The following is a 25,411-nucleotide window of genomic DNA, read 5'->3' as shown; positions in this document are numbered from 1 at the left end:
GTTTCAAATTCTAATTTTTCGTGATATAATTCAAACTCTTATTTGTCATTTAATAATTCAAATTCTACGTATTCATTTTATAAATCCAACTGCAATTTCACATTTTATAATTCAAACTCTAATTATTCGTTTTATAATTCAAGCTCTATTTATTCTTCTATAATTCCAACTAAAATTTAACATTTTATACTCCAAGCTGTAATTTTTCATTCTATAATTGAAACTCGTATTAAACATTTCAGAATTTAAACTCTAATTTGTATACTACGAGTAGCAAATAAAGTGTTTACATTTTAATTCGTCGCCGAAAATGATTGAAATAAGTATTTTTCCCATCACAGATGCCAGCCGAGATTCGAATAAGCGCAAAACGAGAGAAGTCGGCGCGTTTATCGGGGCACGCGTGAATAACGTTGCGTTTGCCCACGCGTGGGGCGATATATTCTCATAAACTGAACGTAGCAGACCACCGCGTGACGATGATTAATACGGCAAACAAACGAGTGAACGTTCCGTAATCCTTGCACCGTTACGGAACACAATGCGCTATCTTCATTTACTTTACAATCATTCGCTTCGCCTTCGCGGCGTTACGGGGCTCGACCTAACAAATCACAATTATTCAGCGGATTCGCGAATTGCGAAACGACTGGTCGCTCGAAGCTGCCTCTCCCGTTCCCGTTGCACTGCGAGATCACCATATAGCCCTAACGTATCAGCCGAACTCGATGATAGAAAGAAACTATTTCTTCTTATTTACATTCTTCAACCAATGTTCGAATTTTTTTCTGGACACAAATTTTAATTATCTGTGACTTCAATAATGGCAAAACAAACGAAGTCGTAGGAGTAGTATGGAAGTTATGATCTATGTATGGAAGCACAAGAAAATAAAAAATGAAAGTTTTGAAAACATGAGGGTATAGAGGGATTAGCTAGACCACTTTCAGTTATAATTAGAAATTTGGTACATCGTATTTAATAGGATCACTATACTTCCTTTTTTTACTACGCGATTTTCAGTCACTTATGGACTCAATAAATAGAATTATTTCAATGGAATGCCTTTTTCGTAATTGTGCTACTCATTGCAAGGTACTCTATACAAATAATTATACAGATATAATGTACCTACCCTGTATAAAGGAACCAAAGCTTCAAACTCTAATTTTTCATAACACAATTCAAATTCTAGTTTTCTCATTTTGCAATTAAGACTCGAATATTTCATTCTATAGTTCAAACTTTAATTTCTCGTTATATAATTCAAACTCAAATTTCTTGTTTCATACTTCACACTCTATTTTTCCAATTCATAATCCAAATTCAAATTCTAGTTTTACAAAAATACGTCGAGTTGCTGCGATGACTTTTTCTTACGATTATACATGAATTTTTACCTATCCACGATAAAAGATAATATTGTCATTTCATTCTTGCTTCATCTTAACCCTAATACCCACAAAACAGGAGATTATAAACTGATTCGTTATTCCCAATCTTTAACCTTATCGATACCTCTGTACCACGAATGGATAAGTCAAAACATGTCCCACTCACCATATGGCAATCTTCCCTCGTCTGTGAATGCCCTCGGAGGGGCCACTTTTACTTAACAAACTCCCCGCCTTAAAAAAGAAAAATTCAAATCGCCTGGCATCAATATATTCTCTATCCTCGAGCCCGCGCGGAGCCTGAGAAAATCTCCGACTGGAAGACATGAGAAAGTCGTACGCTAATGCCATATACATCCCATCGACGCTTGCACCATACGTATACCATGCGTACGTTCGTCCTCTTTCGACATGCAAATGAGGAGGAAAAGGTTCGTGCGAGAAGTTCCGGGGTGCTTCGATCTCCTCTGACGAACGAGGCACGGATGAGAAACATTGGGGGAGAAAAAGTTATCGGTGTAACCCTCGCGAAGGGACCTTCCCCGACCGTTCCCTTTTTTTTCATTCACGATGCTGCCGCGGTGCATAAAAACCGCTGCTAATTATGCGAGGAACATATACCTGGCCCGTGAGACATTAATGCTAAAGTTGCGGCATTATGCGCGTGACAGGCCCGGGTACACGTTAGGGACAATGTTCGGGAAGGTGGGTAACACGTACCTGAAGTGCGGGAATGTCACAGACAATGCCGTGCGTTAGAATACGCAGAAAATTCTGTTTCCGGCTGTCAGCCATCAACGTCGTTACGGTTCGTTAGTTCCTGCATTTATATTAATCACGAGCCGGCGGGGATGCAACGTCCAAGAGCCGTTTGCCGTGTTCTGCGGCGGTAACCTCGCCTCTACCCGCGAGCTTATCTAAATATCTAAACGGCGATTCGCCTGGAAACTTACGATCTCCCGACATCGTGGAAAACACCGTTCTCGATCCTCTATCGTAACCCTGATGCGTGTAATCGGTGTTGTTCCATTCGCCGAGATAAGCACGTCTAATACCCGCGGTCTGCCGCAACTGTCGTAACTTTCCGTAATTTTGTATTAAAATTGTCATTTTTCTATCGAGTCGTCGATCCGAGGAAACGACCAGGTGTGGCGGGGAATTAACGTCGGTTGTGTTTCACGGCGAGTTGTCCGAAGTGATTGGTACGTGTGCCGATGGTAATTCTGGTAAGCCGAACGAGGATATAGGCCTGTTTATTGACTGTGTTCTGAGGGAAAATAGAAATTGAAGAAGTTTATGGCCGTTCGACGAAGTGCTGGAGGCATTGAGCAAGAAGTTGGTCTTTTATAACTTGTTGTGAATGATATTTGATTAACACGTGCGATTGAATAATTGAAGAGTGTGCTTAGAAAGCTTGGCATTTTAGAGAAAATTTTCTCATGGACAATTATAATTTATTACCAGTACGTAATATAGAATACATGCATATTCCTGTGTTATCTGACAGGTTTCTTAAATTAGGCTGAGTGTGCCAACAAACAGCTGTCCATCGACAGCTGTTTAAATGAATAAACTTTGATTATTTGTGTTTTTAATGTTAAAGAACCTGCTATTAATCTTTACTTTCTTTTTTATCAATCTTTATGAATCTTTAGCTCTGTTTAAATGAATAAACTTTGATTACTTGTGTTTTCAATTTTTAAGAACCTACTATTAATCTTTACCTTCCTTTTTATCAATCTTTAACTCTGTATACACCATCAAAAAATCAATGTTTCCTTCAATTATTTACAATCAACTCCCCCTGTTATTAATCTTATCACTCTAATCTTACACGCCCTTTAATTACTCTGAAATTCTATTTCATATTGCATACGTGCTTATACGACCAGTCTTGAGCGTCAAAGTGATAAAGAACCTAACATTCGCTCATCTTCACAGAAGTCACCTGTAGCAAACGATAATACTTTCGAGTCGAATGACAAAGACATTCTCGCTGCTTCCCAGTGACGCTTGTCGAAAGTTAACCGAGCTTTCCCTTTACAAATTTAATTTCCCTAATTGCCGCAACGATTGGAACCTATTAAGGTAGAAATTATACTCGCAAAACCGCATTATGCGTTCGGTGTACTTCACGGCTACCTTCGTCGATTTAATCAGACGCTACGTATAATTACACTCTCCGCGCGCGCTCACCGAATAACATCCGAGTAATAAAGTCGCGGCACCCACCTGTCATTCTTGTCTCACCACGCGTCCTTTCGCCCAGCATCAACTTTCCCAAGGTACTTGGCGAATCAACATGCGACACTCTTCATTATCGTGCTGCTCGAGCAGCGGAAAAAGAAACGAGAAAACCGGTTTCACCGGAGGTTTATTTCATCTTCGAACGTTTCTCAGGGAAAAGATAATTGCTGAATTTTAGCAATTATCGAACAGTTTTCATTATAACACGGGCAATTCTTATTGTTATTTTGTTCCTCGTATTACATTGATAAGAGATGAAGTGGATGATTTCTTTTTTTTTAACTTAGAGCAACTCTGGATTTTCGGTTATTTTACAACGTTTTGGCCGTGTTATGCATATGACGTTCTTTGAGTAAAATTTTGTTTAATTTGGAGGCAACTCTGTATTTTTATTCGTTAGTTCTTGTGTTCTTCGCAACAAATTGATAGGTGAACTGGATAATTTCCTTCTTTTTTTTTAACTTAGACCAACTCTGGATTTTTATTTATTTTACGTTTTGGCTTCATGGTAAGAGTGCCTTTCATCAAGGAAAATAAATGTAAAGCTTAAGAATAGAAATTAATACAGTAAATGGAATCAACAACAAAAAGAATAAAAATAAATAAAACCTAATTCTACTAATGCAAATTAATATTCTGAAAGATGTTAGAAGATCTCAAGCTAGCATACTTTGCTTTCAAGCATCTTTCGCCAGAAACCGCCCCTTCCCATTCGAAAGTAGAGTGTCTCCTTTCTCCTGTTCGAGTGGTAATACGAAAGGGCGACTTTTCAGATTTAAATCGAGACCGTGGGTACGTAGCTTGCCACGATCTGCATGATTTGCATGACACTGCGTCAAAACGTGGGTAAGCGGCGTGCACGCACAAACACACGGACCCAAATAAATCTGGAGTGCGCTCATTCTTGGTTGGAGCGGCTACCTGTGCGAGATTAACGATAGAAACGATAGAAGTCAATAGCGAGGGATTGTCAACTGAACGAAAATGTAAAGAAGCATGATTGAATCGATCAGGTTTAGTGTTTCACTGTGAACGGCTGACTATATCTTTTTTATCAGTAAACAAACTTTCATCTTCGATAAGGCAATATTTATTCATGAGCATGTCCACTTAAATTTAATTGCTGAACATAATAAGAGAAACATTCATTATGAAAATTTCAGGTGGTGGGGCGCACCACCTGTACCAACTATTATTTTAAAAATATTTCATACAAACGATATTGATTTATTTAGTTCCAAACAGCTTCAACTACGAAATAAAGGAAAGTCTTATATTATTGTAATAATGTACACTTTATTTGTGTTCCACATCTTTTCAAATCATTATTCGACCACTGTTTCTCATTCTACTTCACCTTTCTCCTTTCTACCCCCGCGTCATTTCCCGCGCCCGACTTAATTACGTTATTTGAGCGAAGCGTTACTTACAATGCAATCAGTTTTGTTTGCGTGCGGCAAACATATTAATTTTCGTGCATTCCCAGAGAGCCAGAGAACACCTGCTCCTGCCACAATTTGTCCCTGTACAGGGCCACGAGTGTGTGCAGATGAACGTCGAATAGTAGAATTACCGTTCAAGCATTCGTGTTCCGAAGGATGCACGCGCTCATCGAAGTATCGAAGGTGTTTTAAAAAGGTTTCTTTCAATTTACTAGGAACGTACAAAAAAAGCTTCAACTGTCAACCTGAAAGTTCTCTTGCCCAAGTGTTGCATTATCAGTGGGTCCATTTATTTAAATGAAGCATATCCTTGTAGTGATATTATTTGAGCCGTTCATTGCACAAATGGATTAACTCCATAAAATAAAAAGTTGAAAAATGCGATTCAAATGACCTCTAAAATAACTTATTTATTATTCAGTGACCAAAACAACTTTGTCGTGTGATGGTGTTAATCTTTATTATTCAGAAAAGTTATTATAAATATAAAAAGTTAACTATACCAAGTGCTTCGACACTTAAATTTAAGATTTTTCAAAAAGTGGAGTTAATCGATGTGTGTAGTGAACGGCTCATTTGTTTAAAAAACTGACTTTACTTTCATTTATTTATAAAGGTGTAGAGTCGTCTATGAGACAAATTTGTGTGAAGAAGCTGGCAATTTTATTCTAAATTAGTAGATCTTTGCAAGGTATCTAATTCAACCAGAAACTTCTCTTTGTAACCAATGAGTATATAATTCAATCAATCAAAATCTGTAAAAGTCAGTATTGAATTAATCAAAATATATTGTACATAGGACACATCCTTCATTTATAGATTTTGTCCCATAGAGTACCACCTTCCTTTAAATATTTAATTGAATCCGGTTAATGAGTAATTCAGCTCATCAAAACCTGTAATATTTAGTATCGAATTAATTAACAGTAACACAGCCCACACGTTTGATTAAAAGATCTCTTCTCACACTTCTGACAAAATTTGGTGAAGCACTGATCCAAGAAGTTTCGCAGTAATATCCTACCCTGCCACATAATACATCAAATTGGATTTTTCTAATACCTAATTGGATACTTTCGAACGACCACTCTCCCCTTCAATTTACCCGTGCTACCAGCGCAATGCAGATATCTCTTCGTACCATCAGTGCAATTACAATATCATCGCGGGAACGTCGTACGTCGAGCATACTGATCGCCTATGATCTACTCGAACACCGTCGTTACTCGGTCGCATCGTTCCACAATAACACACAATCGACATCTTAATCAGGCATCGGTCTAATTACAATGCCATCTTTTGCGGCAACGACGCGAGTAATTTTCCGTTCGCGACGATAAGCCGCCACTCGCGTCTCCCTGCGAAATGCAAATGATTAACATTACCTAGCCAGCGGCTCGTCCGGCTTCTCTAAAGATAGCGCGCGTCGATTAAATTGCCATTGTAACGTAATCGATATCTCGATCAAGAACCGTAATTACAGTGCCACCCCGCTGACTGACTCGTTCCTCGTTACACGAAGTACACGCGTTACACGCTTCGTCGTCCGTCGAAACTGCAAATCACCTACGTCGCTCCCTGCACTTACTCCTCCAAAGCCACGGATCGACCGTAACGATCTACCGCGCTGCCAGAAACCAAAGTTTATTTAATCGCGAGCTTCCGTTTCCGCTATTTTTTTTTAAATCTGCCCTCCACCCTGAACGGATTTCGCTTTTGGACGATTTTGTTAAGGTGTTCTGGATATCTGTAAGAGGTTAATGGGCTAATTTTTAAATAGTATGTACGCGAAAATACTCTGTGGAAATTAGAAACTAATATCATTAATGGTTTCGGAGTTTTGGAGATTCTGTGGTGGACGTCATTTATGAAATATTTTATTATACAATTTTTATATAGGATACTTTGGAATGTATAGATTCTAGTAATTAAATTTGAACTTTCTGCATTATGTAGTTTTCATGTCAAAAGATCATAAAGGAATGAGCCGATGTGTCACCATTTTTTAAATAATTTTCAACACAATATTTATAAACGATACTTTACAGTGTAATTCAAATTTATTTCATTCTTTTATTTGCACTGAATCCATTAAAGAGCAAATAAAACAATTTAGTTCTATTCTCTCCTATTTCATCTTACCTAGCCTGTTACTGGAATTTGAAATATAAAAATGTGATATTTTGTGGTCTAAAGTGTTTGTTACGCTGATTTTAAACACTGTTACAGTTACAGAGAAGCATGGTGTTTTTTAAGAAAAAGTGAAGCGAGACTATGAACTTCACAAAGTAGAGCTTGAACAAAATTGATCCACGAAGTGCAGTAGTGTGACTTGTGAAATAGGCAGACCGAGTTGCATTTGCATTGCCACATTGCATCTTGAAGAATGAGAACTGTCTATACAAGTCTCAATTTACAGTATTCCATAAACAATACACACTGAGTGTTTCTAACATCTTTAGATTTCATTTAATTTTCGTTTAATGAAAAATATTTTAATAATAAATAGAAGCCACCTTCGACAATTATACTCCCCTGACAAAAGCAACAACAATCAAGTGCACGTTTAGGATTAAATTATTATTAATCCGATGCATCAAACAAAATTTCAACTCCTCCAATCCCTCCTATTGATATCATTTTTCGTGACTTTTGTTAGGTCCACGAAAGAGAACGAACACCAACGTCATGACGCTGCTGGAAACGAGACTAATTACGCTTCCGAGAATCGAGCACCGCGTAATTGGAACACGCAACAGCGTCGCGACAATGCAACTGCAGTATCATCCAAAAATCAATCGGATCGCGTCGCGTTTCCTCTCGGCCCCCCTTTGTTGCGCAACCGTGCACTATGACGTCCGGCTCTTTACTGCGAGTCATTCGAGTCGCGGGCTTCGATTGCCCTTCTCCAAAACGAACAAAGGTGGCCAGGTCGCGATGCAAGGTGCGTAATATAAGTGTTGCTATTCAATTCTTCGGTAATATATTTCGAGAATGTTTCTACTTTTTAAATTTTTTTACACTGTGTTGCACACTGTGCAATAGTCAGTTTCATAACACACCACTTATTCTAAGGGAAGTCCACGAGAGGCCTTAATAGGTGCGAGCATAAGGGACAACGTAAGAAACAGTACAATAAGACAAAAACGCAGGTTAGGATGTTGTGAGATGGATAAGATCACGATGATACCACTGAAGCGATCATGTGGATAAGATAAGATCGTACAGGCCTGCAAAGTGGGCAAGAACATCTATACCCATTATCAATAGACCACCTGGCAAATCATCTAAACCGTTGACTCACATAGTGTTTGCAAAACCAGTTATTTAGCAAATAAGTAATCTTACTGATTTTCTAGGTTGTACCAATGCTCATTAACCCTTTGACGCGATATCTATCCTCGAAAATTAGAAGGGAAATACATAAAAAGTATTTTAGTTTATTAAATCCTCACGTAGGGGATCACGTAGATCAACTTGTTCTTTTTCATTTTTGCTAATAATGTCTATTAACATCTTAATATTTGTCTGATTATTTTAGCTAGACACTGTATATACCAAATTTTGTATAGCTTTTCGGGTCATTTGCATACAAAACATTAACCAGTCAGCTGCGTGGTATGCTCGCCATTGAGAAAAGGCAGTATCTTGTGTTATGACGAGTATACTCGTCATGCGTAAAATTTAGTTAATTTAGTTTTTCGTAATACGTATGTAACGTAAACATAAACTAAATACTTAAATATTTTTAATATAGTGGTCAATTTTATAAAAAAAAACCTTCTTTTCGATCCAATATTTTAACAGTGACACTCTCTGATTGTTCGATTTTCGCAACACATAAGTGCGCGTTCTAAAAAGGTGGCGCCACAACTGACTGGTTAAGAAACCGTGCACATTCGGATAAGATTATTCCACACACTCCCTGACAAACTCTACCAGACTTACTTCCCCTCAGAGAGTCCATCCATCTGCAAAGCGTTAAAATTACAGCTCGGCTGGTTTCGATGGATCAACCACCACGCGATCACGAGGTTTCGACGCGGTCGCTTTGTCAGGGCCTGCGGTTCGACGAATTTCTAACGGAGAAAGAAGAAAGAAGAAGGGAAACGGCAGATCAAATGGTGGACAAGCACCAAGAGAAGAAGGAGCATCGTCGTGAGGAGTGCCAGACTAAATTACCCGGACGTGCCCGTGCAGATAAGGCTGCCTGTGTACGCGCATAATGCGCTACGTAATGTGCAGTCCACAGGCAACCACCGCCAGCCTCTCTCTTCCTTTACTTCTCCACCGTCCCACCACCTCTACCTCTTCAACCGTTGCTATCACGCCTGGAGGAAGAGGTAGGAACCTATGTACCTACGTATGCAGTCTGTGTGCTCAGAGGCTGGGCACATATTGACCGATACGTACTGCCGGTAGCAAGATAAACAGTTCCCTCTCCATCTGCCCTCCGCGTCCTCTCTCCTCCGCGCTGCTCCCTTTTTGCCCTCTTCGCTCCGCTTGGCCCTAGATCAGCCGCGGTATCGCCCAACGTGCTCCTTCTTTTCCCTTTCCTGCCCTTTGGTTTTTTCGTTCGCCTAGTCTCTACCCGTACTCTGCCCATCGCCATCCCACCCCCACCCACGAATAGAGTTCACGAACGACTGCTTTGCAATCGACGGAGTTTTGAAGGTAACGTGGTTTCGCGACCCTTTGGAAATGTGAGTGAAATTTTAATAGTCGGTTTTATCTTGTCGGTTTTCGGGGATGCGAGTTCAAGTCGAGGGGTGGCATTTTTTGTGGGTGGTGGAGGAGTAAGATTGGTAAAGTTAGAGGTTGCTTTAGGGGAATGTATTATAGTAGTTTTTGACTCTGGTCTAATTATTAGTCAAGATTTAGTAATTTGTTAAGAGATTAGTTTGTTAGTCTGTGACCGGTTGCATTCATTTGTTTCGACAAGTGTGGCAAAAGAATTTTATTTTAAGCTTCTTCTGTGAGTGTTGGGATTAATTTTGGCCATATTCGTTTAACAATTATCGTGTTAACATAGAGGAACCTACTTCGATGTATGAAGAGCGTTCCTGGCAATTTTTATATATTTTTGCCGCATAGTTTCTATACTTCTGTCATGTTTTCGTCACTGTCAATTTAACAATGGAATATCTTGTATTTTCTATTGACAATTTAATTATTCCTTTTCACACTAGTAATATATTTGGTAGATACATTTGATCGCTTAGGTAGTTGTTAGAGATATTGATTTATTCTTTTAAGTAAACCCCCGTCTATTTTTACATATTGTTCAGCGTCTACTCTATTTTCTATAGAAATTTAGTTGAAATTAATGTTGAGTACTATATAATATTTGGAATTTCCCATTCTACCCAATTCTTATTAAATTAACAACCACGTATACAAGAACGAATTCAAAAGAACCTTCCAATCCTGAATACACCATCAAGCAGCTACGTTTAACCGTAGATTCCAGCGAGAAATCCCACAACGCAACCAGTACACGAATATCGATACATATTTCTCGAGAAAAACGTGTTTTCGAAACGGAGAGAAACGTGATCCCGTCAGGGTTAGGAGGCAGCACAGGATACTAGTGTTACCAGGACGGTAATTCTAACCTAAACTAAAACTTGGATTCCCCCCCGAGTTGCATAGATACCGTGGTATAAAATTTAAAAAAAAAAAAAGGAGAGAGAAACACCGGACCGTGTCGCAAGGATCGCACAAATTGACAATGGCGGGGCCCGTGAGAATCGCGTTTTTCGTCGAATCGACGGTGGCAATTCACGTTGGAGAGCGATCGTTAGCCGGAAGCGCCCTTAGGGCCAGTATTTCAGTATCTGCTTAAGTGGCGGCTCGGCGCACAGTGGCCTCCGGTTACGAGCGCGATTTTATTCGCGTGTCGTGCGAGTTTATGTTGAAGCTCGCACTTAAAGCCGAAAGGGATAAATTTCGCAGATTGGAATCGGCCATTTTCGAGCGTAGCGTACGCGTTCCGCGATCCCCGTGTCACTGAACCGACGCGTGTCTCTGTCTTCACTTCGCAACCGGCAATTTACGAACACTGGATCGTCCATCGACGAGGTGACCATCTCGAAATTTCAATTTTGTACTGGGAGAGCCGTGCTTTGTCGAAAAGTCAACGTTTTTACCCGATATACATCGAAGAAAGTATACTTTAGGTGGAATTTTTGTCACATTCTCATGTATTTTATGAATAGGTACTATCATAGTATTGTAAAACAGTTTCTCATTCTAATCAAAAGTACAAAGAAGAAGAGGAGAAGAATTATTCACGTTAGTTAATAATCGAAGAAACGTGATTTAAACAAATTCTCATTTCTTAACCACTACCATCCACGTTTTTCTTCAAGTTATACACTAATTAAATTTATATACATATTTAGAATCATTCTAATTTGCCTTATACAGTAAAAAGATACCTTCGAATATTCGATCTTTGGTGAGGAATGAAATTATGCAAAAGGCACAAGATTAATACTGCAAATCAGCGAAAAATTGAAGAAGGAAGCACGATGTTGACTAGGTCTTTTCGCTCGATGCGAAATGGCTCGAACGTGGACGCGAGCACACGAGCGGAAACGCATGATAAGCATATGCGCGTTAATGGTTCCGTAGCCGCAGTTTGCATTGCGAAGACAATGATAACGATACCCGTGGTCGCACGCAACCTGCGCGAACAAACGCCTGTACCATGTACCTAATATTTGCAAGTACAATTTCAAATTTCAATTTTTACCTCCGATGCTGCTCGTCTGATCGAAACGTCAGATTCGCGTTAATCGATTACTTGTCTGGTTTACAAATGTAACACGCTTGCACTTGGTAGGGCCTGCACGATTTCGGTCATAGATTAGGTGAATATATGTTCCTTGTTTTGTAGGAGCCATTCGTTATGAAAGTGATGTGAGTTCGTCTTCTTTCGTTTTGAGATATAGGTTTTATGTTCCTATTGGCGATTAGCAAAACGAAAAAGGACAATTAAACGTAAATAAATTCAAATGAAAAGGTGATTATACCGTCTTAGCCTTACTTAAACGAGTGCATAGTACATATACACATTCGTTACATTTTATTTTTGTCATTCATTATTGTGTTTCAAGTTTGTGAAGTGTATTCATTTTGATGATTATTGTACTTCCTGAAAGAAGTGATTTTTAACGGTACCTCGGAATAAAGAAGCACGTACTTATTTCCTGACTTTTTAAACGTGTATCAAATAAATACTCATTATTATTATCATTGGATCATATTCAACCCAAGAGAAGGAAATTTTCTTTAATTAAAAACAAACGATCAGTCCGGATTAAAACATCACGAATTCTCATCGTTCCTTCTTAAACAAAACAAGCTTTCATTCCATGGTTCAAATATGACCCAATAGGTAGTAGTTAAGATGCAAAATGCTCCTTCTTATTATTATTAAACGTTTTAAAACTAAAATATAAAGTAAACATAAGACATTCTGTAATACCAAGAAGAAAAATAACTGCTCCTCAAATATTATATTCTATTTCAACACGTATACAGTAAAATACATACTTAAAATACGAAAGTACGTGTAAAGGAAGTTGTAGCTAGGAATGCTGTTTAAAACGCCAACCAGGAACGTTCGTTCAGACACATGGTCGAACACTTTCGAACGGTAGCATATATTTAAACTCACGCCTGTTCTTAGCTGCGTCTCTTCCTTAATAATTAAGCATCCGTTAGCCGTCATCAGGCTGAACGGTGGATCATCCATCGGAAGGCTCCAATTTTTTCCTTTCACGATAAAAAACAACGGGTAGGAGATGGTTGAAAATCAAGCGGGAAAGGAATGAAGCGGTGGAAACGTCGAGCAGAGGTCAGGGGGGAAGGGTGTGGAGCTGCAAATTACATTGCGAAGTGCCATTAATGGCGATGTAATAACCGCAATAGCAGGCTCATAGCGATACGCGTACGCACACGCGCGTACCATCGTCGCGTGTACGTCCGTACGCGCGGGAGAACGACGGATACCAAATGTTGCTGGCAGCTAGAATAAAAAAGGAACACAACGAACAACTTACATTCATTGTGAACCAATAATTATCCCGTCGACGTGCCTCGCGCGTGGTCGTATTGTAATTAAACAAAGGAGGCCTCGCGCGTGTGCGCCGCACAACCGTTGGCGCTATGGGCTCACCCCTACGAAGGTCCTTTTCGCGCCAAATACAACGAGTACCCTGACGAGCTGTCAGAATGGTGTTTGGCGAAGAACCTCTATCTCATTAATTGTTCAGGAAAGTGGTTAATTTGGTGTTTTTTTACATATGGTAGAGCTTACGATCACTAGTTATCAAAAGTCAATTGTATTGGGCAAAGAAACTCCATGCCATTAATTATATGAGAAACTGGTTAATTCGGTTTGGTTTTGCATTTTGTGTTACCTAAATGGAACTGTTTGCTATAAAACTTACAATCTAATTTTTTACAGTATAAGTATCTCTTTCTTTTACGTTAAAACTTTGATTTCTCTTCACCTTGATTAAATCCTTCTAATTTCTAATAGAAACTTTCTGCGCTACTATAGTGATTTATTATATTAGAAAAAGATCAAGTATAATAAATAAAAAAGAATGACACTAAAGTAACCGTATTCGTTAAACGGAGCTTAAATTGGAGGATATGTCACATTGACTCTATTATTAATATTATACGCGACATTTGAAATGAATAAATGTGAAAACTTGTAATTAATCCAAATCGAGTAGCACATTTGAATCTACATATATGAGTACATTTATATCAAAACTAGAAACAATTCTGTTCCCTCCTCAACGTGCATCAACGTATATAATCTGAATTCTGTTCCTTCTCGTTTCATTAAAAAAATACTTTCATTAAGTAATGAAAAAATTAAAAATAAAATTCCCCTTTTTTAAATTATAAACACTAGTATTTTTCTTGAACATACCTATTCTCCTCCATTCTCTTAAAGATACAGTAGAAAAAATGAAACATAGCGAATCCAGGTGAGTTTCACAGAGAATTCTTTCGATTCCTAATTGAACCACGCGGTCAGCCTCCACAGAATCACGCATCCCGATGGAAAAGAAGATTCCTGTCGAGATATCCTTCGAGCCAGCAAGGACCTTCGAATTTGAAAATATATTTTTCTTCCCTCGAACGTTCGCTCCTAGCACAATTTTATTCTTTGCTTTTTATTTGTACTTCGAAACGCAAAACGAGCGTAATGTCGTTTTTGTTGTCAAAAAATCGATCGTCTCTGCTAGGGGAAAGGATAAAAGGACATTCCAGGACACGTTGCCAGGACTAATGCAAGTGCGGTCTTTTGCCGCAGAGGGAACCACTTGCTAAGCCGTATGCATCGAGCTCAGCGCCAAATAAGAAGGGAGAGAAACAGTGAAAGCTCGAATTCCTTCCCTTTTCGTCCTCCGACGATAAGGTAGTAGTTTCCGTGATAAGCCAGTTATGCAGTTGACATCCGCAAAGGGTTCATGTTTGAAGCCAAGCTCGAAAAAATAGTCAACTTGCTCCACTAATTCGTGACTCGCACAATTTAAGGATCAGATTTCTCGTTAAATTAACTAGAAAGGAACTATTTATAATTTTAAAAAGAAAGACAAGTTTCAAAGATACCTTTGACTCTATGTAATTATATTTCTTAATTGAGAATCTTTGATTTGAACTTAATTAGACTCACAATGGAAAATAATAAAATAATTATTATGAGTAAAAAATATCAATCTCAATCATTTCTATTTGAAAAAGTTAAAATAAAATTAAAGTGAAAATAAATGATCAGGTTTGTTAGCAAGTAATTAATTTCTTGCAAATTACAAAGGCTATAAACCATACTACAACTGAAGACGAAAACTAAAATCAGTCTGTACGTATTATCCAATTCTAATACATATACATATTAAATTTAAAGGAAGGAAAAAATTAATCATTCGCATTCCCTAATTATTCTCAAGGTCTATTCCTGAAAGTTCGAAGTCCTTAAAATTGAAAGGATAGAAACATCCTCATTTGTCATTACCATGCGTAACTTTTTTATTTTACAAAATTAATATCCTGCAGTGTACCTCTTTGTGACCAAGAACATTAACCTTTTCACTCTCTTGGTCACATATATAGACATTTAGTTTTTTATAATTATAATTACTGTCAATAATAAAAAGAATAAAAATTTGATAATAACAAACAAAAATCGTCCCTGAAGAGGTCAAACTGTAAAATTTATCCTTCAAGACTAATCAACGCGAACTATTTTTAAAAACGTTATAGCGACTACAAAATAACAAACGCAATGTCCAGACACACTTGACGCGGTAATAAAATAGTCGGAGTTAAATTACTGTTCTAAAATCGATGTCCAGACACTCTAGACAGGATTGTAAAGGGTTAAGGGCAGAAAGAAAGAATAATAGGCCGGACAGCGAGTCTGAAGAAGTTGAGAGACAGCGAAGATCGTATATACCAGCAGGTATGAAATTGAAATCCTAGGAGGGCGGGCAAGGGGGAAGCTCGAAATTTGGTGGTACGATGAGAGGGGACGGTCAAATTTAGACAAAGCCTCGTAATAGGAGCCTTCTTAGAACGTACCGGGAGGTTAGCGCAAAGTATATGCATATCATATAAATATGCAGGTGTCTTAAAGGCAAGCAACTCATAAACAAGACGACAAAGATGACTATTTCCATCCTTGGGAATGGGCGAATGAATCCATACCCTTTTCTGCCTATTCAAACCAGTATTGTGATGATATATGATCGCTAGATTGCGAATTGTATGCGTTCATGGCATGTGTGCGTATGAAAAATTTTTACTAAACTTGTAGCGAATAAGGTATTAATTTTATTATATTTAATTATGGAATATTCATAGCATGTGCGAATATTCATAACATGTACCTCACCGTATACAAAGATGGTAGAGAATAAGATATTATTACTGTTATATTAATTTATGGAATATTTATAACGTGTGTGTTCTAATATGTATTTCACGTGGTCTTCTTGATTTGTGTTTCCCATGTTAATGCACGTTTTAAATACATGAATTCTCCAGTGTGGTATTATATTATGGACTGGGTATACTTGCAGGAATAAATAAAAAGTAATGGAAACGTGAATTTGAAAAAAAAGATATGTAGAGAATTATGAATTTATCATTTAATGTATATTTTTTATTCTCATTAGTAGGAAGTAAAAGAAATTAAAATGAATGCAACATAATTTTACACAAAGAACTTGATTGCATAAAAGAGAAACATTGAACATTCTGCTGCAAGAAATTCTATATTATTTCCAAGAGTTCTGAGAAGTTATTTCTGTTCGCCGTCGGAAAGAAGAACGACTCGACGTTTCCCAGTATCCAAGGCAAATTTTTATGAAGCCTTTCAAGTTTTAAAAACAGTAAGTAACAGTAAACAATTTAAATAATAATATTATGTAGAAATTCATATAACATCATATGACTTAAATGATTGAGTTTCTTATACTTTTAAAAATAATTATGTAAAAGTAGCAAATAACAGTGAGTGTAATTCGATTTCTTGGAAGATACAAGAAAAAGTCAACAACATACACTTCTTAGAACGAAGTAATTTTCATGTAATCGTCTGGAATGACAAGAAATCGTTGTTCTCAATAAATACTTAATTAATTTAAAGAATCAATCTATTTAGAGAGTTTCATTTGGGTTTAAATAAAAAAAATCCCCAGTATTAATCAAAACAATTTAATATATATATATATATAAGCACGATATAGCTATCTCATACAGTTATCTCGTACATGAAACTATGTATAAAATTCTCTCTAACAGCAATACCATAGTATTTACCGAAACTTCTCCACGGCACGATTTCTCACCGCGAAATATCCATTCCGTCGATTCCGGCATTCTGCAAATGTCACGTTGCGGTGTGTTTTCATACCGAACGCGGCTCCAAAAACGTTTCCATCGACCGAGGCGAAAGTTATGCTCGTAATTGCGCGTTTAAGGTTTTACGAGCGAGCGCATTACGCCAGGTGATTCGCCGTGCTGAAAACCGCGAGCGGAGAAGCAGACCGCAGGAGACGGCGGTGATAAAAATCACTGCAATTTATATCCCAGCCGAAAGAAACGACTTCGCCGTTGCTGGGATTTTTGATAATCGGCCCTAAACGCGGCCACTGTCCCGCGGAGCGCTACGGGTTCGCGATTTCACGGGCAATTAAATAATTCCTAGTCCCTAAACGTCGGGCAACGCGTGGCTGGCAATTTAAACACACGAAACGCGCGGAATTATCGGGGATTAAATTAGGATCGTAAAGGCGCCAACAAAGCTCGGAGTCTCGTCTGGTTTTACTGCGCGTAAAGCGTTCCGCGAGCGGCGAACGCAACGAAACGCAACGGGGCCTAGAGGTGTACTCGCGGAGGCTAGCTAGCGAGTGGGAAGCCAGTGGAAAAGACGTAATTAGAAGCCGCCGAGCTGTAACTGACAAGAACGCGTCAATTTGGATCGACGATACCGAGCTTCGTTGCCGAGGGACAGCTCCAGGTAGACCGGACGCCATTTTGCGCGCTCCTCTGAACGAACACTAAGCGCGAAGATCTTGGACTGAAATCGGTTATGCTACCTTTTCGGTCAGAAGTTGTAATTTGGAAATATGTTCTGCTAATTGGAGAGAAAATGAAAATTGTTAGTGTTTTTTGTGATCCTGAGGGGGTGTGTTCTAGTCCAGAGTGCCAATTTTCACTTTTACATAATGCGAAGTATATTTATGGGTGTCACTGTTTCTCTTTAAACGTCCCTAACTTTGTTAATTTTTCGAATTTCAGGTAATTCTTTGACAGAGTCTATTTTCTTTGTTAGCATTTTTTCAAACCATAGACCTTGGAAACTACATAGAATACCCCCTTAACCAAGGTGACCAATCCTTCCATTACGGTCTACAATTTAAAGTCAATATTCTGATTTCTTGAATACTATTCATGGCACTATTTTCAACGTTCTGATCATAAATCTCATAAAGAAGTCACCTAGCTTCCACAACCATGGTCTTCTGATTAAACAGAACCAACAGGGACTGGCAATGACACACTTCACCAAAGATCTTGTCCAATCCAACCATTATACAAGGTCGCAACAACTATTACTTCCAATGAATTCTAAAATCACAAACCTATGAAACCCAATTAACACATTTAACCCTACAGTGCGCATTGAGGCATATACATATCCATCCGCTGTTCCTGACAGAAATAAGTCATCTACGTTATAAAAAGGTCACAGCACCATCGAAGCTAATTATTTTTGCTCCAAATCTGACAGTTGCCATCAGAATTGTAGAGAAATGGCACACTTGACAATTGCTTTCGCTATCCTTTCATCACCATCAACCATTCGAACCTTTGCGTACACGCAACGCAAAGGCCAGGAAAATCCACCATTGAAGGTACAACAAAGGCGAAGAAAAACCTACGGTCTATACTTCAGCCTCGTAGGTTCGCATAGACGTTGCACCGCGAACTCGCGGAGCCCGCAGGGCACACGTGGCCCGCGAAAGGTTAACAGCAAGCAAGGTATTCCTCTTCTCGAGGATGAAGCCGAGCAGCGCCGACCGCGGCGGTCAGCGCGTGCTTGTTTACACGCACAGGCGTAAACCTCGCGCCATGGTGATTTATCTCGCCGCTGTTGGGATTTACAGCCGATATCGTGCATAATCGATCCCAGGCACGCAATCGACCTTTGCTATTCGGCCGTGCGTCGTCCACGCGGACCGGCTCCCAATTCCAAGCTCGTTTGTCACGGCCCACGCGACTCGCCTTTACCGAACAATTCTTGCACGGAGTAGAGTTACCTCGTCAATAGTGGAGCAAATAATCTATTGAGTTATCGCAAAGGTGCATTTGTTGGGCGACGTTTAGGCGAACGTGACGGCTGGTCTGTTTATTGGCGATGATGTTGCAGGATTACGTGTCAGATGACTGTGCATTACAATATTGTCAACATCTTAGTAGGATGATGGCGTTTTTATCTCCTCATATAGTAATTGGTAGACTGCGGATCTTATGCATTTATAGTACAAGGTAATATGGTGTATACATGCTAATCATAAGCAAAAGTTATGTGCAATTATGGAAAATGAGATAGTGTTATTACATTCGTTATAAAATATATTTTACATATATTATGTATATATATTATATATTTATTTATATATATATTATGTATATATATATTTTTTAAATATTTTCTGTGTTACTGTACGCCATAAATGTATGAAATCCATAGCCTGGTAGTTGAAAATGCAAGTAAGACTATAGCAGACGGGTTAATCTCAAGCTTTGAAACTCTTCTGATACCACTATCAATCAGACTTTACTTCGACAGTTTTTGATCACCTATATTTAGTAGTCACTTGCAACTGAGGTTATAGGATGATAATTCATCCTCAAGCTCTAGAATTGCTATAATGCAACTATCAATAGCACCAGTCACTGATCTGCCAGGTTTGACCCAACAACATTTACTAATAATTAGTGCAACTGAAGTTGTAATGTGATACTTAATTTTTAAGCTCTAGAATTTCTATAATCCAACTATCTCGTTCTCCCAGCTTTTGATAATACCCACATATAGTACGAATTGGATGTGCACCTAAAACTACAACAAAAGCCCAATGTTCAAACCCCGAACCTCCTCTGATTCAACTATGAACCCAATTACAACAGACTCTACTGAAACAGTTTCAATAAAATGTTTAATAACCAAGTAGTGATCGACTCCTGGCGAAATGACTCTATTTATCACGCCCTCGCCAAAACGGTCCCATATATGTAATTGATCAATCACCAGCGCCCACAAATGCGTGACTGGAATACTATGCATCGCGCGGGCCCAGACCGTTTTTCCAAAGGAGCGATCGCTCATGACTTGCCATGAACACTCGACGCGTGTGTACGTCGCTCACACTGAATTACCTCACGATTCCTTTGCTGATAATTGCGACCCACGCGAATTGCGTCGCGTGCTCCAATATCGCGCGTTGCTCCATCCACGCGGTCCATTCAGAGCTATGAAAAACAAACGAACGAAAGTGAAATATCGTCTATCGACCCCAGTATGACTTTTATCGAATGTTACCTAACCCAGACCCAAACTAGACCATCTCTAAAAACATAGTCTAGAAACATTATCGACGAGTTCTAACAGATCTAGGACAGAAGTAACTATACTCTTTGCAGGAAGACTGTTACTACCATGTACCGTTTGTGAGAGCATGAGTATTTTTGAAAAATCTGTTTTATATGAACACTGGATTTGCTTTCGACTCACCCCATGAGCAAAACTGAATTTACGATAGCCATTCAAATATTATAATTCCTATTAGCAATCCTTAATTTCCTATCTTGGTAATTTTTTCCAAGACTCAGAATCAGGATGCCGAACAATGCGTTGATCATCTTGCGCGTCCATTGAGTTTCCTTTTGACCACAATGTCATACCCGCGCCCACGCGCAACACGTAACGTATTTTGCCTACAATTACAATCCACGATAATGCCATGCCTATTTACCACAACGTAGACTATTACAGTTTCGAGGTAGGAATCTATTAGCAAGTCAAATCGCAGGAGTCGTCGTTTGTTGGCTACAGAGTTGGCACTTAAGCGGGCATAAGTAATTTTCAGGAGTGCGTCGACGGTTTTGCAAGAAGGCGCAAGCGCGTGCACGCGAGCATGAATGCCGTAAAGTGTCATAATTCTCGAATGCCAAGCAGTAAAACGCAGTCTATAATAGTCACCTTCGACGATACGGAAACGTAAAGGATACGGATTATTTTGGAATCTCGAATGCTGGCAGGTAGACAATAAAATCTCTCCATCAGACGTAATCCTTGTTACAGGAATACTACCTTCTTGATGGATTACGTCTTCTTGCTGGCTTCCTGGTACAGTAAAACCACGATTATTGCAGGAAATCGAGCCTGTAGTAATCAAAGTAGCGGATCCAATGAGTGGTAGCCCCGCTTAGTCTGCTGCTTATGGTTAAGATGTCTTCGAGCTAACTTGCTCAACGATCATCTCCACTGCTAGGGCAGCATGTGCTGAAAAAAGTTTATGTGTGATACTCGAGGTTGAAATAATCGACATTTTACTACATCACGAAGCAAAGGAATTAAAATGTGGGTTCACTTTGATGTGATTAACAATAATTTTATCGACTAGGATTGCTTGGCACAATATCACATACATCGAAGTTTGACAGGAACCCTGAAACGAGACGTTTCCTCGAGATGGTTGACCGTTTCCCCTAAAACTTAGTAATCAAAAGTGACATCGAAGAAGAATGTAAAACGAGCTTCCCGTGTTACCCAAACATTTCAAACGTACCCGACTAAGCTTCCCTAATCAAGACGTCACCCGTTGACGCTTCCCTCGACGGAAAGCATTCGATGTAGACTCGTGTTTACGTTCAGACGACTCGTGTGCCTGTTATCTTCAGCCACGCAACATCATCGCTTTTTTTTCCTCTTCGCGGCGGTTTTTACCGCGCCACGCTAATGGTGTGTCTCAAGACCAGCGTCGTTAGCTTGTATCTCCATAAAGTACACGCAGGAATCCTAGTTTACACCATTCCTCCGTCGCGGCAGGCAACCGCAACGCTGGAATCCGCGGGACTGACGGGTCGTGCGTTACGAAGTCCTCATTGTGCTCCAACACAATGAGGACTTCGCCTTTGTACAAAGGACGTGCTCTCTTCTAAACACGACTATACGTTTTCAAAAGTACAGTATCATTGTTTTTTTGTTTTATTTTGGCGATTATAGGACAAGGATCGAGTGTCTTTAACAGGGCTATATATTTGCGACAATATAATATCAGTTTTGTTCATTCTGATGATTATAAGACAAAGATCGAGAGTCTTAAGCTAGACCATCTTTACTGTGTATTTGAGTATTTTAAAGATATTCAAATCTGTCTTTTGCAATCATAATCTTTCAGATTTGACTCTTCGTATCATGATGTGACATTGTAGCCTCATGAGCAGCAGAGAAGTGAGTAAAGGACATGCGGATTTCAATTCGCAGTACTTGACACTCATACCTGATTATTTTGTATCTACAATGTTAGTCATTGATATTTGCAATTAGATCTAACACAGAAACGATCAACTACACTCTTCGTAGGCCAGAATTGAACCTGACCACACTCTGCCACCTTCAATCTTCGTCCAGAGATCCACTAAATTAAACTCAAGTTAAACCTGCTGATTAGTCCTAGTTTACAACGACATAGCATAACAATATAATACAACATATCACAACATAAATAGATTATACCATTCTTCTATCATCAGCACTCACCATCACGACATCTTACTCCATCATAATGGAATTTAACACCCCCTACCACCCTCAAACTTCCACCAAAGACCCATTAACTACAAAGTTTATCCTTTAGTCAACCCTTACGTTAAAAAGGACCAGTGTCCCACTTTACCATTCTACCGTATGGAATCCTCGTGAACATAAGCTCATACGATACGAAACCCTCGTACCCTTCAAACCGTCGACCACGACATCTTCCTCCATCAGCGAACCACCTACCACCTGTGGTAGAACTGCTAGAACAGCCGCCATGGAAACGGGGACGACAAACGATAGCGCTATCTATCAGAGCCATGGCCAGCCGTGTTCAGAGTCGCGATCCTATCTACCCGTTTCTATCTGTTGGCATTCTTGTCGCCGTTAAAAATATTAATCGTCCTGACACGAGGGACAGGGACAGATACCACGACCGCGTCCGTACGCGCCTCGTCTTTCGGACACCTCGGTGTCCCTTCGCGTCGCCTGACTTCCGCCTGTAATTTTCTCTCCTCGCGAGGGCCCGGGGAAAATTATGACGGGGAATTTGTAATCAGTGATCGTGATAGCGACCGATAGAACCCTCCTTATCCGTCTCGTGGCGATGAATAACGCAGGATTCTGATGCGCGACGACGCAATTTGTTACGGAGTTGTTCGCTGAATGTCGGCTCCGAGCTGGATCGTTGCGCGATTAAACGTACACCTCGCACGAAATGTTCGCGATACGCGTCTAGCCGGTGTTCCAACGGCGAAGTGTGCGTGTTCCCGACCTGTGAGCAGTTGGAGCGCTGTACTCCGGCTCGTTCGAGTGTCCAATCGCGGTTGGCTCGCGTTTTCGCGTGCCGTGTCGAATGACGTAACGAGGTTCGCTTAGGGAGCTAAATTTAGCGATGTCGAGGTGTCTATGATAGTGACTTTCTTATTTCTTTTAGGGCAGTAGATTTGTTTCCCTTGTTACGAGTTCCTAGAGGGAAATGTCAAGTACGCTGATGACGAGACGAGTGATGACTGTATAAATCTTACGTAGAGCAGGTATCCTTCGAGTTTGGTCACTTTAGCTGTTCACTTATTTATTTTTTTATTATAATTCTTAAGGGGGTATCCTGAATTAGGAGGTCTAAAAATAGCGGTTTTTCGTGAATTTTTTTAGGATGGAAAAAAATGATTAATTCTATCGAACTTTTTATTCTATTTTCATACACATTTGAGTAGTCTGAACAAATCTTTTCAACAAGAAATATTGAAATTGAGTCGACTGTGACGCACATTTGTAGAGCACCTCACAATTAAAACCTCCTATCAGCAGGAAAGATGCAAAAAGATACAAAAAAAAAATAAAAGAAATTTTCATTTTCATACATATTTCTTCTATGTGAACTAAGAAAAACCCGCAAAAATGGTGAAATGTGAAATTACTGCAAGTTTGAAAAAAAGAACGAGTTCTTTGGATGAAAAAAATTACTATAACTTGATAAAAAAGTCGTTTAAAATTTTTTTTGTATGAATTTTTTTAGTTCAAATAGAAGAAAAATGTATGCAAATGAAAATTTCGTTTGGATTTTTTGTGTCAAACTAAAATTACGACCTGCATCTTTCACGCCGATAGGAGGTTTAAATTGTGAGGTGCTCTACATATGTGCGTCACAGTCGACTCAATTTCAATATTTCTTGTTGAAAAAATTTGTACAGAGTACACAAATGTGTATGAAAATAGGATAAAACGTTATATGGTATTAATTATTTTTTTCCATCCTAAAAAAATTCACGAAAACCCGCTTTTTTTTAGACCTCCTAATTCAGGATACCCCCTTAAACTATTAAAGGTTATTAGCAACATGTTCATTACTGAACATATTAGCAATTAAATTATAATTCAATCAAACTGTACATTACAGTATTACACAGAACTTAAACTTAGATACAATTACTAAATAAGTACAGTAGGTTCTTGGAATGTAATGAAATCCAATAAGGGGGTCCTGTAAAAATTTTAACAGCATTGTTAAATGGAAGAATTGAAGCTTTCCATTGTATGTAATACTCATAATCTACACTGAACATATTCTTCGATGAATTGGATAATACGGTACTTGATCTCATTTCAAATTAACAACTATAAATGAAAATACAAACTTGATGCAGTGCCGAATCAATATAACACTGACAGATGAGAAGATTCTAACACTGTGGATACATAATTGTTAGATATGAATACAGTAGACTGAGTAGACTGTAAAGTGAAATTTAAATATTCCTTTACTACTCCGCTCCTAGATTTTGAGGCACTTTAGATTATTTGATAACGAGGGTACAATAACAATCCAAGGTGCAAATTGCCAGATCTTACAATGGTTACAGAAAAATATGTTGTAAAATGTAAAAAGAATAGTAAAATAAACTTCAAACAGTACAAACTCACGATACAACAATTCCTACCAATGTTCAAACGTGACTTTCTCAGACACGAACTTTCCCACTAGAAAGAAAAACTCCTTTCGTCACATTTTTCCGGTTCGCTTAACCACTGGATGATGCTGTTAACGTGGCAGCGAGCTGGTTAAAACAGGAGCATATGAAAAACGGGACCAGAAATAAGAAAAACATGACCACGGGTGCTTTGTACGGTGTTAAGGTCATTCATTAAACCCATACTGGTGAGTATTATACGCGCGCGTAATTAACGTTCATTAGGTACGGGGTGCATTCTGGCCAAGGGAATGCGAGGAATCGCGTTAACGAAGAAGAACCGAAGAAGGGATCAGGGAAATTGTAAATAAACTACAAGGAGCCGAGTAAATTGTTCGTTTGGAACGTAATCGTGGAATGTGAAATTTCTGCCTTCCGTGTCTTTGGCAAGAATCCCCCTGACCGCATCGGATTATCGCGGGAGTACACACCATCTTCGATCATTCTTCCATCTACTCCTTCGTTGAACCAGCCCCCTAATCGCTGGTCATACGT

Source organism: Hylaeus volcanicus, chromosome 2, assembly GCF_026283585.1.
Source record: "Hylaeus volcanicus isolate JK05 chromosome 2, UHH_iyHylVolc1.0_haploid, whole genome shotgun sequence".
Taxonomy (NCBI): domain Eukaryota; kingdom Metazoa; phylum Arthropoda; class Insecta; order Hymenoptera; family Colletidae; genus Hylaeus; species Hylaeus volcanicus.
This window is presented reverse-complemented; position numbering follows the sequence as displayed.